Below are 18,767 nucleotides of genomic sequence, written 5' to 3' on the forward strand. Positions count from 1 at the left end.
CACGATCCAGAATTCGTTCCTAATCCCTCACAATCCCGCGCCATGGGACAAACCGTCGGAAACTCACGGTTTAAGGGAGTACGACTTCTGTGGCTCCCCAGATGCCTGGGTCGCCGTCTCCAAGAGCTCCCCACCTACCGAGTCGATCGGATGCGCCTGCGCAACACTTCCAGCCGCCGCTCTGATTGCACATGCGCACACTAATGCTCTCGACCCCGCGGATTCCGCTACTGGGCGCTTGCGCAAGAGGGTGGGGTTTCTTCCCGTCGCCTTGGCCAGCTAGAAGAGCGGTTACGGGAATGAAGCCCAGAGATGATCTTAAAAAACAGGGTGAACCATAAGACTAAGGGCCCAACGGCCCAACATGATTTCCAGGAAAGAAGCTAGCTCAGAGAAGGAAAAACCTCAGGTGCTGACACATCCCTATATACCGTGGCCGCACAACACATTGGGCACTCCATGGATAAAAGCCACTTTCCTGACTCTGCTTTTATTTCCTTTTCGTTGAGTGCCCTACTTCCCCGTTAAAAACAAGCAGAAAATGTAATTGCTGATTGTTTGTGGCTGTGTTAGTAGAAATTAGCGCAGTGGCAGGAAGGCAGTGTATACTATTTACTGAGCCCTGGGCTATGAGGTAGGTAGGTTTTTCTAGGGGCTGGAATCATAGTGAGCAAGATAAACACCATCCCTGTAGGAAGCTAAATTCCAATGAAGCGATGACAATAGCGGATGAAAAAATGAACAGTATTCGTTCCGGTATTGATTACTATTTGAGGGAAATAAAATGAAAAGATGTGATACTGACCAGGAAGGTGGCATCTAGATGGTCAGGGAAGCCCTCTCAAAGAGACCTGGATGAGAAAGAGCTGGTAGGGAGACTGTTGTCCTGGCAAAGAAAGGACAGGGCAAATGCAGAGAGAAAGAGGAACTTGGTATGTTGCAGGGGCAGGGCAGGAAAGGCCAGGGTGGGGGAAGCATAGTGAGTGAGCGGCAAGATAGTCCCAGATAGATGAGGGTGGAAAGTTAGGCAGAAGCCAGACCATGGTCCTTGAAAGCCAGGGTAAGAAGTTTAGCTTTTGTTCTGAGTACAATTGGAAGCTATTTGAAAGTTTTAAAGCAAGGGAGTGATATGATCTATGTGTTATGAACAGAATGGATTGTAGAGGGGCAAGTGTGGAAGCAGAAGAAATAGGATGCACTTTAGGAGGAAGATAATGGTAGTTTGAACCAGAACAGTGGCGGAAGAAATAAAAGAAGACAATGGGATTTGGTGATTGGCTATGGAAAATGAAGAAAAGGGCATCATCAACAGTGAATCTTAGGTTTGGGGGCTAGCATATGTGTCGGTGGTAGTGCCACGTAGAAGGGAAGTCTGTGAGGTAATGGTTTTTGATTGAGTGAGGTGGAAGAGAGTAAATCAAGAATTCTAGTGTGGATACTGAGAAAGAGAAAAGCGGACCAGGACATCCAGGAGATGGCCTGATACTACCAGCTTGCCTTGCTGTTGCTTTGAACTGGCCTGGCAATCACAGCTAAGTATTGGTATTCTTCTGTTGAACATAAACAATTTCACAGAACATCAGACAAGACAGAGTTGTGACCATGATAGATCAAAAGTAAGATCACTCTGTAATCATATCTGAACACAGACACAACATCAACATTGCCCAAGCCATAAAAATGATCAAATATCTCCTTATCCTGGCTAATACGAGTGCCTGCTGCTTCTTTACCAATTATAGTTTTAGCCTCAGTCTAGTCTTCCTTCCTTCTACATAATACTTATTAAAATACCCAATTATAGAATTATCCTTGCTTCCTTACAGCTTCCAGTCCAGGCCAAAGTCCCTCTTTCTTGAACCCTTCCATAAATCTCCTAACACAAACTCAAATTCTATAACAAGTCCTTTTTAACACCCTTTTCCTAAGATATCCCACGGTTCCCCATGGTGTGCATTCTTACGTACTGAAACAAGCAATACATCCAAGTTGCTCAGCTATAGCTGTGTTCCTGGTGGTCATTATCTGGAGGTCGTTAACAATAATCAAGTCGAAGATATGCAAATGATGATGTCAAAGAAACAGATGAATATATTGGTCTGGGGTATATTTCAGGGTGAAGAAATAAACTTGGCAGTTATGAATTTATAGATGAAACCTAGTCTTGGGCTGTACGATATTAAGCAAAGATTGTAGATGGAGAGTTGGGCTATGATAACTTCCAACATTTCATAGTTGAGCAGAGGAGGAGGAAGAACCAGCAAGAGACTGAGAAGTAGTAGTCTGTGAGGTAAGAAGGCGATGACATAGAAGTCAAGAGCAGAAAGTTTTACAATTAGAAGAAAGTGGTCAGCTATAGCAAATGCTTCACAAAAGTAGTGAGGATCCAGAATTGATCAGAGATAGTCATTAGAGCCTTTAGAAAGAGCAGCTTTGGAGTGAGACAGAAAGACTATTGAATTTATTGACGAACAAAAGATCTACAAATGGAGACAACTCTTGAGGTTTGGTTTGTTTCTTAGTTTGGTTTCTTGTCTTTATTGGGGGGGTAGGGCGCACAAATAGAATGGTGGCTACAGTGTCAATTTGTTTATAAACGTTATACTAGCCGTGTAACTTGGGCAAGTTATTCAATATCTGTGACGCTCCTATTTCAAAAATGTAAAACGGATAAAATACTTGCTTGGTTTTGCTATAGGGATTAAATTAGATAAAGTGACATAATACATATAAAGTGCTTGGTCCCATAGGCCTGGACGTTGTTAGCTTGTATTAGTTAATTTATAGTAGGTACTTTTTCCCTCTCTGTCAATGATCCTATCCCGAATACCTAGCACATGGCTGTTCACATAGTACAGATTTAATAAATGGCTATGGAATTAATGTACAATGAGAAGTTAGGTTTTATTTATTTATTTTCATTATTCATTCATTTATGTATTTACTTAGGAGAGACAGGGTCTTGCTCTGTTGCCCAGGCTAAAATGCAGTGGCATGATCATGAATCACTGTAGCTCCGAGGCTCAAGCAATTCTCCTGCCGCAGCCTCCCAAGTAGCAAGGATTACAGGTGTATGCCACCGTGCTCAGCTAGAAATTAGGTTTCAAGTGGTTGGTTGCACTTACGTCTCCTGTAAGCAGATTGGAGGTGGAGATAGATTGTTTAATAAAAATTATTATTTAGAGATGTTGATAACTACATACACAGTTTTCTTTAGAGTCAGACCAGTGCCTTTACCATTTTTCCTTCATAACATGTTTATTCTGCCTCCAGGTCTGTTTGTGCTGCGTGTGTGTGTGTGTTTGTGGGTGTGCGTGTGTGTGTCTTTTTATCTTTTGTTTCTATCTCTGCATCCTCCAAAGTCAGTGAAGTTTTCTTTAGATAGCCTAGCCCAGGATCTGCCTCTTCCCTAACTCATGGCTGATCCATTATGGGCTGGAAGAAGTTACTAACTCAGAGTTAGCAAGAGAAGCCATGGACCTGTTTGTGCCAGTGAGATTGTGGATGTGTGCTGTTGCAAAGGGATCCTGCCCTTCTAAGTGTCCTCATGTCTTAGAGGGAGCACATGAGAACAATCTTATTAGTAGACTTCAAACTACTTAGGCACCAGGTAATCTGCATTTAGAAGCCAAGTGATTCTAAGAGTTGTCTGGGAAAACCAGATGCCCAGCTACTGGAGACCTTGAGGCCTGTGGAAATTTGAGTTGGGTGCAACTTCTCACTCTGGGAGAAATGGGGAGTCTCTGGTCAGTTGTATGGTGAACTCAGAATTAAGTTCCCAGAACAACTTTCAAATAATTCTGCTCATCCCTCTCTCCATGAACGTCCCTACTAAAGGACACACACACACACACACACACACACACACACACACACACACACACACACACGCGCGCGCGCGCACACACACACACACACACACACGCACACACACACACACACCAAAAAAGAAAAAAGAAAAAAAAATGACTAGGAAAGAAAGAAATGACAAAGGAAAAGTTACTGGAAATGGAAGTCTTATCCCCCTTTCCACTATTATATTTATAAATAGCTGACACACTCTTCTTAGAACCTCCTATCTTTGAGGAATTTATTAACCTAGGATAGAAATAAAGCAGACTGGGTGTGGTGGCTCATGCCTGTAATCCCAGCACTTTGGGAGGTTGAGGCGGGCAGATAGCTTAAGTCCGGGAGTTTGAGACCAGCCTGGGCAACATGGTGAAACACTGTCTCTACAAAAAAACACCAAAAAATAAAAATAAAAAGGATTAGCTCAGCATGTTGGCACATACCTGTAATCCCAGCTAATTGGGAGGCTGAGGTGGGAGGATTGCTTGAGCCTTGGGGGTTTAGTCCACAGTGAGCTGTGATGGCACCACTGCACTCTAGCCTTGGTGACAAAGCAAGACCTTGTCTTAAAAAAAAAAAGATAAAGTAAAGCAAATACTTAGCTTTTGAAACTGAACAGAAATTATTTCTTAGGGCAATGCCAAGTAAACAAAGAAATTCCTAGGTTATAAAATGAAATTCTAGCCAGTCATTATAAAGTATACCAGGATGAAACACTTAGAATTTAATGGGGAAAATTTTTATTTCAAAAATAAAATTGAAAATTATTTAAAAATCTAAAAGCTATGAATCAATTCTGAAACTACAATGAAACAGCAAGAAAATTTGAAATACACAAAGGTCCACAAATTTACCAAAGTTTGATCTCTCAATTAGTAACGTAGAACAGAAAAAAACTGCCTTACAGGATTGTTACACAAACCAAACAATATTTAAAGTTTCTAGGAGAGTTCATGGAAGACACCTAACATTTGAATTTATTTTTTCATTCAATGAACACCTTCTCACACTTGCTGTGCCCAGCAACACAATAGGTACTTGTAATATGCAAATGACTAAAAAGAGGACTCCACTCTTAAGTAGCTTGATATACATCTAATGGCTGAATTGGACAGTTTTCATATTTATCTTTTATGACCCAGCATGGAGCATGTCTTTCTCAGGGAAGCCTCACCAACTGAACAGGTTGAGTTCCTGGGTGCATGCTTCCCTAGCAACCTGTACTCTAGCTTTTATCACAGTAACATGAATAGCACTTATTCCATGTTATTCATTTATTTGACAAATTCAACAATGTTGGAAAAATATTCACTGACCACATATATGTCAATTACTGTGTAAGGGAATCTTATCATCGTCATTGTCATCATGGCTAACAGTGACATAGAACTCACCACATGCCAAGCACTCTTCTAAACAATACACATTTATTAAGTACTTGACTTGAGCAACAACTCTATGAGGGGGTGATTAACTTTGGGTCAGAAAGTTTTTCTGGAAAAGGGAAGTCCGCGCTGGGTTTTGAAAAATTGATAGGAGCTTACCAGGTCAACAGGGTAAGGAAGAGATACTCTGCTAGGCATTCTAAGAAGATTGAAACAGACAAATGTTTTCAGGGAACTGTAAGGTGTTTGGTATTACTTTAGCCCAAACAGCAAGAAAAAGACTGGTAGGAGTTGAGCTAGAGAGTAGACAGGGACATATCATGAAGTTTCTTGTGTGCTGTTCTCAAAATGAGGGCTATAGAGAACTAATGAATGGTATTAAATAGGAGAGAGAGAAATAGACTTGATTTATTGAGATTACTTTAGTGTAGGAAATAAACTATAGGAGGAAGAGGCTATAAGCTGAGTGACCTATTCAATAAATGTTTAGAGATGGAGAGTGACATATTCTCACTTAGTGGGAGCCAAATAATCTGTACGCATGGACGTACAGTGTGGAATGATAGACACTGGAGATTCAGGAGAATGGGAAGGTGAGAGGGGTGTGATGGTTGACAAATTTCTTCATGGGTACAATGTACACTATATGGGTCCTGGATACACTAAAAGTCCAGACTTTACCGCTATGCAATATATCCATGTACCAACTCTGCACTTGTATCCCTTAAATTTATACAAATATAAAAAGAGAGAGAAAGAGAGAGAGAGAACTTAAAATAGATGACCTGAAATGGTCTCTTTTGGAAAAGCTTCCATTTTTTTAGTCTCCTCTACATGAGGCCTTATGCTGCATATAGGACTTTTCTATTCTGTGTTTATTTCTCCTTAAGAGATGATAAAAAGAGACTAAGCACCTAGTTTGATTAAGTACAAAGCTTACAAGAAAGCAAAAGTAGCAACCCTGATCTCATCATTGCTGGTTGACAAGAATGTTGTTTCTAGCATTACCAAATGTGGTCTCCTTTGCAAGAGAAAGCAGTTGAAGTAATAATAACCAGGTCAGTGATTCTAACAAGTGGATCATAGGAACAAATTAGCCAATGAAAATACATCCCTTTCTCTCTGATGTAGCTTTTTGGAGGAGGTGGATTAGTGAGCAGTGGGTCCCTGTTGGATGAGGGGTTAGGGAAGGGATGGCCTGAGCTCTAAACATAGGAAGGGCTTCCATGCATATCCTGCATGTCTGGATGATGGATTGAGACTTGAGTCTGCCATTTGAGTCTGACTTCCTCCTGAAGATGATAGGCAGTAGCAGTCAAAGTCATGGTCCAAGAAGGGTCACTAACATAGCACTTTCCTCTAGACATACCTCTCATTAGAAAAACACCCAAAACAGAGTATTCTGCTTTGGAGTCAACAGTGGGAGAGTATGAACAAATAGAATAGATACTCCCTGCACACAAGGTATGGGCTTACAACAAGAGCTAGGCAGCTGGTGGCAGCACTTTCTTTGTGGCCCACTGCTCCTCTAAAATAGGCCTGTTTGTTTATAAGAACCTGCTGAATTATTGAGAGGGAACTGGGATAAGCTGTTCTGCCCTCCACCGCTTTCCTCAGGGTACATCTGGAATTGAGGTAAGTACATAATATCTAAGTTTAGGCCTATATTAGAATAATGAGGGAAATGGACACTTTTGGCCACTTAATGAGGTAAATGGACACTGAATGAGGTAAAAGGACATATACTGGCATCGAGGGACATAAATTCTAGCAACCAAACTGGGAGAATTCTCTCTCATCCAGGCATCCCAAACAAAAATGAGAAAAGTTCAATAGCAGTGCTATAAGGGAAAACCTCCACAATTCCTTCTTGATCCCATTTGATATATATTTGAATTATTGACATAACGAATGTAAGGCAAGGGGATGCATTTGATGCACACTGTCATAGGCACTGAGTTGGGCACTGTAGTAAGATCTTTTTATGTGTTATCTTATTGATTCTTTAATTATTGGACCTATTTTATAGATCAGAAATATTAGCTTTAGAAAAGACTGGCCAGGCGCAGTGGCTCACTTCTGTAATCCCAGCACTTTTGGGAGGCTGAGGTGGGTGGATTGCATGAGCCTAGGAGTTTGAGACCAGCCTGGGCAACAGGGCGAAACCTCATCTCTACTGAAAATACAAAAATTAGCCAGACATGGTGGTGTGCACCTCCAGTCCCAGCTACTTGGGAGGTGAAGGTGGGAGGATCACCTGAGCCTGAGAGGTTGAGGCTGCAGTGAGCTGAGATCATCAGGCCACTGCACTCCAGCCTGGGAGGCAGAGCAATCCTGTCTTTAAAAAAAAAAAAAAAAAAAAAAAAAAGACTAAGTAAATACTGATGACAACAAGCCAGTAAGTGGCAGAGCTGAAACTGGAATCTAGGATTCTTTGAACACAAAGGTCTTCATTTGGATTAGACCTCAACTATATATTTTTTCCTTTTTATTGTGGTAAAATACGTATAACATACAGTTTACCATCTTAACCATCATTGAGCATACAGTTCAGTGGTATTAAGTACATTTACGTAGTTGTGCAACCATCACCACCATCCATCTCCAGATTGCTTTTCACCTGGTAAAACTGAAACTCTACACCTATTGAACAATAACCATTCCCTAGTCCCCCAGACCCTGGCAACTACCATTCTACTTTCTGTCTCTATGAATTTGACTACTCTAAGTAACTCTGGCAGAATCATACAGATTTGTCATTTTGTGACAAGCGCATTTCACTCAGCATAATGTCCTCAAGGTTCATCTGTGTTGTAGCATATGTCAGAATTTCCTTCCTGTTTAAGGCTACATAATATTCCATTGTATGTAGATGCATTGTGTGCATATACAACCTCTGTGTCTGTGGGTTTCACATCTGTGGGTTCAACCAACTGAGATTGAAAATATTCAGGGGGAACAATAGATGTTTGCATCTGGACTGAACATATACAGACATTTTTTCTTGCCATGATTCCCTAAACAATACAGTATAACAACTATTTGCATAGCATTTACATTGTATTAGGTATTATAAGTAATCTAGAATGATTTAAAATATATGGGAGAATTGGATAGATTATGTGAAAATACTACACCATTTTATATAAGGGACTTGAGGATCTGTGGATTTTGGTATCTGTGGGGGTCTGGTAACCAATCCCCCATGGATACCAAGGGATGACTGTATCACATTTTGCTTATCCATTCATCTGTCAATGAACAGTTGGGTTGCTTCCATGTTTTAGCTATTGTCAATAATGCTGCTATAAACATTGGTATACATGGGAGACCCTTTTGGTTCTTTTGAGTATGTACCTAGCGGTGGAATTGCTAGATCATCTGGTAATTCTATTTTTAGCTTTTTGGTGAACTGCCATACTGTTTTCCACAGCAGCTGCACCATTTTACATTTCTACCAGCAGTGCACAGAGTTCTAATTTCCCCACATTTTTGCCAACACTTCTTTTTTTAATGGTGACCATCCTAATGGATGTGAGGTGGAATCTCACTGTGGTTATGACTTGCATTTCCCAAGTAATTATTGATGTTGAGCATCTTTTCATGTGTTTGTGACCATTTGTATATCTTCTATGGAGAAAACTATATTCAAGGCTTTTGCCAATTTTTTGAGTTTTTTTTAATTGTTGAATTTTAGGAGTTCTCTTATATTCAGGGTATTAATCCCTTATCAGATGTCTAACTTGCCAATATTTTCTCCCACTGTGTGGGTTGACTTTTTACTTTATTAATAGTGTCTTTTGATGCACAAAGATTTTGTTTTGTTTTTACTCCCCAAAGGAAATGATCTCCAAAGCTTAAATTTTCATAAAGTACAGTTTGTCTATTTTTTTCTTTTGTTGCCTGTGTTTTTGGTGTCATATTCAATAAATCATTGTCAAATCTAATGTTGAGAAAATTTGGCCCTTTGTTTTCTTCTAAGAGTTTTATGGTTTTAGCTCTTTGTTTAGATCTTTGATCTATTTTGAGTTAATTTTTGTAGATGGTGTTAGGTAAGGGTCCAACTTCATTCTTTTTTTTTTTTTGAGATGGAGTCTCGCTCTTTTCACCCAGGCTGGAGTGCAGTGGCACGATCTCGGCTCACTGTAACCTCCGCCTTCCAGGTTCAAGTGATTCTCCTGCCTCAGCCTCCTGAGTAGCTGGGATTACAGGCGCCTGCCATCACGCTCGGCTAATTTTTGTACTTTTAGTAGGGATGGGTTTCACCATTTTGGCCAGGCTGGTCTCGAATTCCTGACCTCAGGTGATCTGCCCGCCTGGGCCTCCCAAAGTCCTGGGATTACAGGTGTGAGCCACTGTGCCTGGCCTCAACTTTATTCATTTGCATGTGGATATCCAGTTTTCCAGGAGACCTCAACTATATATTTTTTAAAGTTTTTTCAACTTGGCTAGCAAATAACTTACTCAGACTGACTTCAATTTGAAATTCGATTTTCAAGTACAGGTAACTTCATGCTCTATTATTGAGAAAAGATACTAATTTTTGTCCTATTGTCCTGTAGCACAGTTTAAAGAGATACAAATCTCTCAGGAGTAGACTAAAAACAATTTTTTTAAAAGGAACCCAAGCAGTTGAGTATAATAATTATTTATCTATCTAGTGTTGTTTTATATCTATTCATTTATCTTTTTTTTTTTTTTTTTGGTAGTACCTGTTGATAGTTGCAACCCAATTTCAAAAACTAAAAACGTGAAGAATGGGAACTTGGTAAAAAAAATACCTGCAAATCTACCAAGGGAGAAAAAGTATTTATAGTATGAAATAAATATGTTGCACCTGAAGGTAATTACAGCATGCAAAGAAAACAAATAACACATATTTTCCTCCTAAAACATACAGATTTCAAGCACTCTGGAGAAAAAAAATCCTGTTATTATTACTAAAATTCAGACAGACTCACAGGACCAAATCCATATTTTAAAAATTTAAATGCAAATTCATGAAAATTGAGATTTCTGTACATTCCCAGGGCTCCAATATATAGTCAAATACTATTAAGACTGGGAGGTCAAGGAGCAAGTACTGTGATATGTCAAGTTTCATCTCCAGGGACTGAAACTTGCTAGCATCTGGTACTACTCTGAAATGTGCTGATTATTTCAGTTCAGCTATTAATGGGAAAAATACCCAGTATGATGAAATCTTAATGGCTTGACTTCCAGTTGTTTGTTATCTTTAAAGAAGATGATTTAAGATTTTGAAAAATCCCTAGAAATGTCAAGTTCAGGCCCTTTGTGTTGGTGCCTTTTTGCTGGAAAAGAAATATGCTTAAGAGCACATTTTAAAAATGATATATCAATACTGTGCAAAACTTTTCATATTCTTATGTGTTTTAAAATTACAGAATAAGATTGTAATTAGCCAATATTTATTTTTTAAAAATATAAAGTTGTGACTGTCCATTATTTAAGACAGTTTACTAAGATATAACTTAATACAGCAATATTAATTGGGGTTTAGTACTAGTGGTTTTTCAGATTTAGAACAATTATCTTCTTAGTTTAAGTTTTAAATATAAAATTTTATCCCAATGAAGAATTTTCCAGTTAGGCTATCCATCACTGCCCCTTCTCCAAAATACTAAAATAAATTTATTTTATTTTATTTTATTTTTGAGATGGAGTCTTGCTCTGTCTCCCAGGCTGGAGTGCAGTGGTGCTGTCTCAGGTCACTGCAACCTCTGCCTCCCAGGTTCAGGTGATTCTCCTGCCTCAGCCTCCTGAGTAGCTGGGACTATAGGCATGTGCCACCATGCCCGGCCAATGTTTGTATTTTTAGTAGAGACGGGTTTCATTGTGTTGGCCAGGTTGGTCTCAAACTCCTGACCTCAGGTGATCTGCCCACCTTGGCCTCCCAAAGTGCTGGGATTACAGGCATAAGCCACCATGCCTGACCCTAAAATAAATTTAAAATGTAGGCATAGGCACAATTAACTTTGAAGCTTTAAATATAGTGATAAACTTAACTCTCGTAAGTTTGAGGTTGGAGCATCACAGTAGTCTGAGAACTATAGACCAAATCCCCTGTGGGACCAATCCAGCCTGTCACCTGTTTTTGTACACACTGCAAGCTAAGAATGGATTTTACACTTCTAAGTTATTGAAAAAAATGTGTAAAAGAATATTTGGGACACATGAAAATTATATAAAAATCAAATTCTAGTGTTCTTAAATAAAGTTTTATTGGAACACAGCCATGCTCATTTGTTTAGTATTGTCTATGGCTGCTTTCACTCTACAATGGCAGAGGTGAGTTGAGTAGCTGCCATAGAGATGTGTGGCCCACAAAATCGAAAATATTTACTAGCTGGCCCTTTATGCGAAAAGTTTGCCAACTTCTGAGCATCATAATTGCAGCTTGCATTGTGAAGTCAACATACAAATAAACCAAATGTCACTAAGGCGTGCAGAAGAAATTTTTACCATACAATACATCAGTTGTTTAATATGAAGAAACAAAGCACACAAATATTTACTTAGTATTTGTTAATTACAACAGCTCAGAATTGTGACTAGTGCTTTCTAATGGTAGTTTCTTTTTCTTGATAGGAGAGCACCAGCTTAATCTTTCCGTGTGAAAAAATACACTTATTCCATGATCCTCCACAAGGCAGGAGATGGAGGAAATATTGCGGGATTCTCTATGCTGAAGTCTTTGTTAACAGCATGACTATGGCTGGACAGTGACTGGCGTTTAATTTTGACAAGAGGAGGGAGGAGAAACCAGCAATACTCAGTGCCTCTATTAAAGTGAAGGGAAAGACACACAGGGTCTTTTCTTGCTGCCACTTGTGTAGCTGGGAATGGGTTGTGGTAAAGTCAATAAAATTCTTCAACATCCTTCAATAACAATGATTCTAGTCCTTCCAAATGGTTCAAATTCTATGTTGATACTTACGTTTTCTAGTACATTATTCTCTCTCTAGCCACATGAAAAGGCTAGAGTACCACAAATGTCTCAAAATTTAGAGCTCCAAATTATGACACCTCTTGAGAAAGCTGGCAGGTCCTCTGAGTATTACAAAACTAGGGTTATATCCTCACTACCTAGAAATATCCGCCTGTGGTCATCTCTCAAAAAGGGTAACAGTGATCTCAGAGAATATGCTATAGGGAGCTAAAAAGGATCCCTTGCCTTCTAAGCACCCTGGGATCGTGAGCTGTATGTTTTAAGAATATATAGCTGGCCAGGTACAGTGGCTGACATCTGTAACCTCAGCATTTTGGGAACCCAGAGCAGATGGATCACTTCAGGTCAGGAGTTGGAGACCAGACTGAACAACACATCAAAACCCCGTATCTACTGAAAATACAAATATTAGCTGGGTAAGGTGGTGAGAGCCTGTAATCCCTGCTACTGGGGAAGCTGAGGCCTGAGAATCACTTGAACCCAAGAGGCGAGGTTGCACTCCAGCCTGGGTGACAGAGTGAGACTCTGTCTCGAAAAAGAAAAAAAAAAAAAAAAAAATATATATATATATAGCCAGTTTCTTCCAACCGTCACATAGCTAAGAAAGTGGCTGAATGTGGCTACCAACAAATAGAAGGGAAAACAGAGGCCCAGGAATGAGAATGAACAGTGTCTTCTAGCATGTGATGTATAAAGCATATCACCCCAAATAAATAGCAGTCTTACCAATAAAAATTAAAATTAAAAACACAATTATATTCAATTTTTAGATCCTGTAAGCAGACAAAATTATATTCAATTTTTAGATCCTGTATTTAGATGAGTATTATTTAAACACTCATCTTCTATATTGCAAGAAATCACATCTCTGTGATCTATACTATGTTCCTGTGTTTCAATATTTCTGGTATGAAGCACATCTGGAACTTGTCAAAGAAAGTTAACTTTACAAGATAGTTCCTTGTAGCAAGACCCCTGGCCGATGAGTTCTTTCTACCACATTTCCACTGTAGTTCACTCATGAGTAGTTACCATGAATATTAAAAGTGAAGGATAAGTTCTCTTAAAGTTGACATTTTGCTGGAACAAATTGAGCACTTTATCATAAAATTGGTCTCACAACAAGCATTCCAAAATTTCCTTTTTTTCTTGTAAACCTTGAATAGACAGTTTTAGAAATGAATGTGATCACGTGATATGCCCGCTTCCCTCTTTCGTGCCATTTTGTGGTTATGATTTTATATTTGATCTTTTTCAATATGAGGTTAGGAAGTCCTATGAAAGAAATTAATAAAGGACTAATAATAAGGACTGATATAGTTTGGATGTTGTCCCCTCTAAGTGTCATGTGGAATTGTAATCCCCAGTGTTAGAAGTGGGGCTCGGTGGGAGGTGATTGGATCATGTGGGTGGGTTTCTCATGAACGGTTTAGCCTCATCCCCTAGGTGCTGTCCTCCTCGTGATAGCGAGTTCTCAAGAGATCTGGCTCTTTACAAGTGTGCGGCATCTTCCCTCTGGCTCTCGCTTGCTCCTGCTTTTGCCATGTGACATGCCTGCTCCTGTTTCACCTTCCACCATGAGTAAAAGCTCCCTGAGGCCTCCCCAGAAGCTGAGCAGATGCTGGCACCACACTTGTACAGCCTGCACAACTGTGAACCAATTAAATTTCTTTTCTTTATAAATTACCAAGTCTCAGGTATTCCTTTATAGCAATACAAGAATCTCCTATAACATAGGGACTACACATTCTTCTTAAAGCACCTGAGATGTTTTGGGATTCTGTCAAAACTCAGCATCCCAGACTTTTGGTACTATTCAGTTTTGGTACATCCGGCACTGATGCAGTAATAACTCTTCAAATATTCAGAATGTTAACTTACACTAAAATATGAATTGCTAAAGCTAGGACATATAAGATAGTGTCTGTCTGGGTTCCCCCGAAGCCCAGCAACATTTATTAAACAATGTGATTCCAGGGAGCAGGCATACAAAACAGGAAGGAGGAGAAGCCAAGATGAGTACGTATTAAATATTAAGGGGTTAGCCACTCCTGTGGATGACTGGCACACAATGCTGCAGCGTCTTCTGAGGAGGCTTTTGAAATGTACTGTAGAATTTTTCACCTCAGTTTAAAAGGGGAAGCAAATATTTATCCATTAGTGTCTGTCCCTCATGGGTCAACTCCCTACCCCTTGCCAGAATGCTGAGTGGGTTCCTATGGGTGTTCCACACAGGGGTACCAGAGGTTCCCCAGGGCAGACAGCTAGAGGAACACTTCACAGGTTGAAGCAAGAATACTAACAAATCACTTCTGCACAAACTTAGCTGAGGTCTTCAGGAAACAAGCAGCAGTAGCAGTGGCTGAAGTGAGAGGTCTGGCTGGTAGGATTGAAGTGGTGCACTGTCCAGAGCTGGGAAGGGTTTGAATTTTACCCTACTTGCAAGCTAACAAGTTTGCCTGTCACAGTTTCATGGGCACTGGCAGAAGCCATGAGACTGCTGAATCAGACAAAGGACTTTATTCCATACGATACAGCAGGCAGCCTGAATTTCATGTTCATGTTAGCACCTCTTTCCTCCAACTTCCACTAGGACAACACAGAGGGGAGTCCAAGTGGATGTGGCACATACAGCGTGAGGAATACCTGAGAAATTCCACGCTTAACAATCCTCAATCTTTTGTATGACGGCCCCCAGCAAACCTGCCCAGCCTTTTCTCTGGTAGAAAGTTGGCCTTCATTTTACTGGTGCTATGGTTTAAATGTGTCCCCTGCAAAATTCAGATATTGCCAATGTGATATTATTAGGAGGTGAGGCCATTAAGAGGTGATTAAGTCATGAGTGCTCCTCTCTCATGAATGGGATTAGGTACCCTGATAAAAGAGTCTGATTAGAGAGCTTGTCCCTTTTGCCCTTCCACGTTATGTCATGTGAAAACACTGCATCCCTCCTCTCTGGAAGATGAAACCCTCACCAGACACCTAAGGTTGGTGCCTTTCTTGATCATAAACTTTCAGCCTCTAGAACTGAGAGAAATTTCTGTTCCTTATAAGTTACCCAGTTTGTGGTATTCTGTTATAGCAGCACAAGCAGACTAAGACAACTGGCCAGCAAAAAAATCTGTCCTCTGAGGCAGAGAGATATATTATCTTATATTTCCAAAGCTGTCTGCTATACAAACATCTTCAAAAAATAGCCTGGAACAAAAGCTACTTGGAAGACATGCATAAATGTGAGAGATCAATAGAGAATCATCTCCCAAGATGCAAAAGAAGTGTTCAATACTAGTGATGTTTAACTGGTTTAAGTAATAGAGACGTTTAGCCTTCTGACACTGGTCACCTTGCTTAATTAGATAATCTTTGCAGAGCCTCTTGTTTCCAGGTGTGGAGAATTCACACCGTAATCTGAGCTATCCTAAACTGTGAAAAAATGTAGAAGTTCTATGGGTCTGTCTTGACTCTCATCCATTCTCCATACTATTGTCATGATTAACTACATATACTTATGTCATACTGCCAACTTGTCTCAAGCATATTGTATAAAATTGAGTTTATAGAGATTTATGTTTGACATGAAAGTGGGGAATTTTTAATGTTTGAGTGGCAGTAAGGAAAAGAAGATATGTAAATTTTAGCAACTTTGTCTCACTGATAAAAGTATTTGAATTACTTATCCTATACTATCTATAGGCTGTAACTAATTTTACTTTTGGAGTAACTTGAAGAAAGGAATAATATCTTGTTCATTTTTCACTGTCATCTAGCACAATACCTGGCATATGATAGATACTCAAAAAGATATTTGTTGAATAGATTATTAAAGGAAAACACAAAAGACTAAAGTCATCTACAAGATAAGATAAAGATCAAAAAGAATTGTAAATACCAATATTGAAATATAGTGTTGCGGGAAGTCAGGGACCCCGAACGGAGGGACCGGCTGAAGCCATGGCAGAAGAACATAAATTGTGAAGATTTCATGGACATTTATTAGTTCCCCAAATTAATACTTTTATAATTTCTTATGCCTGTCTTTACTGCAGTCTCTGAACATAAATTGTGAAGACTTCATGGACGCTTATCACTTCCCCAATCAATACCCTTGTGATTTCCTATGCCTGTCTTTACTTTAGTCTCTTAATCCCATCGTCTTCGTAAGCTGAGGAGGATGTATGTCGCCTCAGGACCCTGCGGTGATTGCATCAACTGCACAAATTGTTTGTAGAGCATGTGCGTTTGAACAATATGAAATCTGGGCACCCTGAAAAAAGAACAGGATAACAGCAATGTTCAGGGAACAAGGGAGATAATCTTAAACTCTGACTGCCGATGAGTGGGGTGGAACAGAGCCATATTTCTCTTCTTTCAAAAGCAAATGGGAGAAATATCACTGAATTCTTTTTCTCAGCAAGGAATATCACTGAGAAAGAGACTACGTCCCTGAGGGTAGGCCTCTAAAATGGCCGCTTTGGGGGCAGCTGTCTTTTATGGTCGCAACTGTAGGGATGAAATAAGCCCCAGTCTCCCGCAGTGCTCCCAGACTTTTAGGATGAGGAAATTCCTGCCTAATAAATTTTGGTCAGACTGATTGTCTGCTCTCAAACCCTGTCTCCTGATAAGATGTTATCAATGACAATGCGTGCCCGAAACTTCATTAGCAATTTTAATTTCGCCCCGGTCCTGTGGTCCTGTGATCTCGCCCTGCCTCCATTTGCCTTGTGATATTCTATTACCTGGTGAAGTATGTGATCTCTGTGACCCACGCCCTATTCCTATACTCCCTCCCGTTTTGAAATCACCAATAAAAACTTGCTGGTTTTATGGCTCGGGGGGCATCACGGAAACTGCCAACATGTGATGTCTCCCCAGGACACCCAGCTTTAAAATTTCTCTCTTTTGTACTCTGTCCCTTTATTTCTCAGACCAGCCGACACTTAGGGAAAATAGAAAAGAACCTATGTAAAATATCGGGGCTGAATTTCGCCCAATAATATAGCACTCCATGGTATATTTGTTAGGGATATTGCTATTTTTTTTTTCTACTTGCTGTGGTTTGAATATTCCCTTCAAAACTCATCTTGAAATCTAATTGCCATTGTAACAGTATTAAGAGGTGGGGCCTTTAAGAAACGATTAGGTCATGGGGGCTCCACCTTCATAAATGGATTAATGCTATTATCATGGAAGTAGGTTAGTTATCACAGTAAGGCTTCTTTATAAAAGTGAACTCTCCCTCACATGTGCTGTCTTGCCCTTCTGCCTATCTGCCATGTGATGTTGTACAGAAAGGCCATCACAAGATGTGAGCACCGTGCTCTTGAACTTCCCAGCCTCTAGAACCGTGAGCTTAATAAACCATTCTTTATAAATTATCCAGTCTGTGGTATTCTGTTATAGCAATAGAAAATAGACTAAACACTACTTAAACCCTCCTGTCCATATCAAGCAGACAGTAAATATTTATGAGCACTTATATGGTAAAATTATTTTACCTTTATGGATAAAAGAAGATCCCTTGACTTTTTTCAATGTCACATTCTCTATAAAGAGCCATAATTTGGCCAGGCATGGTGGCTCATGCCTGTAATCCCAGCACTTTGGGATGCAGAGGCAGGTGGATCACCTGAGGTTGGGAGTTTTAGACAAACCTGGCCAAAATGGTGAAACCCCATCTCAACTAAAAATACAAAAATTAGCCGGGCATGGTGGTGCGCACCTGTAATCCCAGCTACTCGGGAGGCTGAGGCAGCAGAATTGCTTGAACCCAGGAGGCAGAGGTTGCAGTGAGCTGAGATCGTGCCACTGCACTCCAGCCTGGGTGACAGAGCAATACTCTGTCTAAAAAAAAAAAAAAAAAGAGAGAGAGAGAGACATAATTTATTTGGCAGGTAGCACATTACAGTAGATAGCTCATATGAACTTTATGATCAGACTAATTTAGTTTAGTTTTAATCTCAGCTCTACCACTCATTAACCTAGTGATGGTGGGTAAGTTTCTCATCTAAAGATGAGCATCTAAATAATACTGCCTTACCAAGTACTTCTGAGGGCTAAATGAAACAACATGTTTGAAGCTCCTAGAAGAGTGCTAGAATCCAATAAATGTTAGTTTCTATATTAGTTTCCTGTGGTTTCCATAACAAATGACCACAAATTTGGTGGATTACAACAATAGAAATTTATTTTCTCACAGTTCTAGAGGCCAAAAGTCTGAACTCAAGGTGTTGGCAGAACTGTGCTCCCTTTGAAGACTCTAGGGGGAATCCTTTCTTGCCTATTCCACAGCTTCTGGGGGCTCCAGGTATTTCTTGCCTTGTGGCAGCATAACTCCAATCTCTGCCTCCATTTTCACGTGGCCCCTCCTTTTCTCTCACTGTCTCTACTCTGTGTATCTCTTATAAAGACATTTGTCATTGGATTTAGGGCCCACCTAGGCAATTCAGAATGATCTTATCTTGAGATCCTAGGCGTAGTAACATCTGCAAAGACCCTTTTCCAAATAAGGTCACATTTTCAAGTTGCAGGGGTGACGGCCTAGACATATATTTTTTGGGTACCAT

General features: G+C 40.0%; 1 long non-coding RNA gene across 1 annotated transcript; it reads left to right on the forward strand.

The window, feature by feature from the left end:
- The first annotated feature begins 175 nt into the window (after positions 1-175).
- LOC129050002 (uncharacterized) lies at positions 176-12,138 on the forward strand. The gene is made up of 3 exons (XR_008513488.1): positions 176-409; positions 9,944-10,077; positions 11,844-12,138. It is a non-coding gene; the product is annotated as an uncharacterized LOC129050002 (long non-coding RNA).
- Positions 12,139-18,767: the final 6,629 nt, after the last annotated feature.

The sequence above is a fragment of the Pongo abelii genome, chromosome 1 (genome assembly GCF_028885655.2).
Source record: "Pongo abelii isolate AG06213 chromosome 1, NHGRI_mPonAbe1-v2.0_pri, whole genome shotgun sequence".
NCBI lineage: Eukaryota > Metazoa > Chordata > Mammalia > Primates > Hominidae > Pongo > Pongo abelii.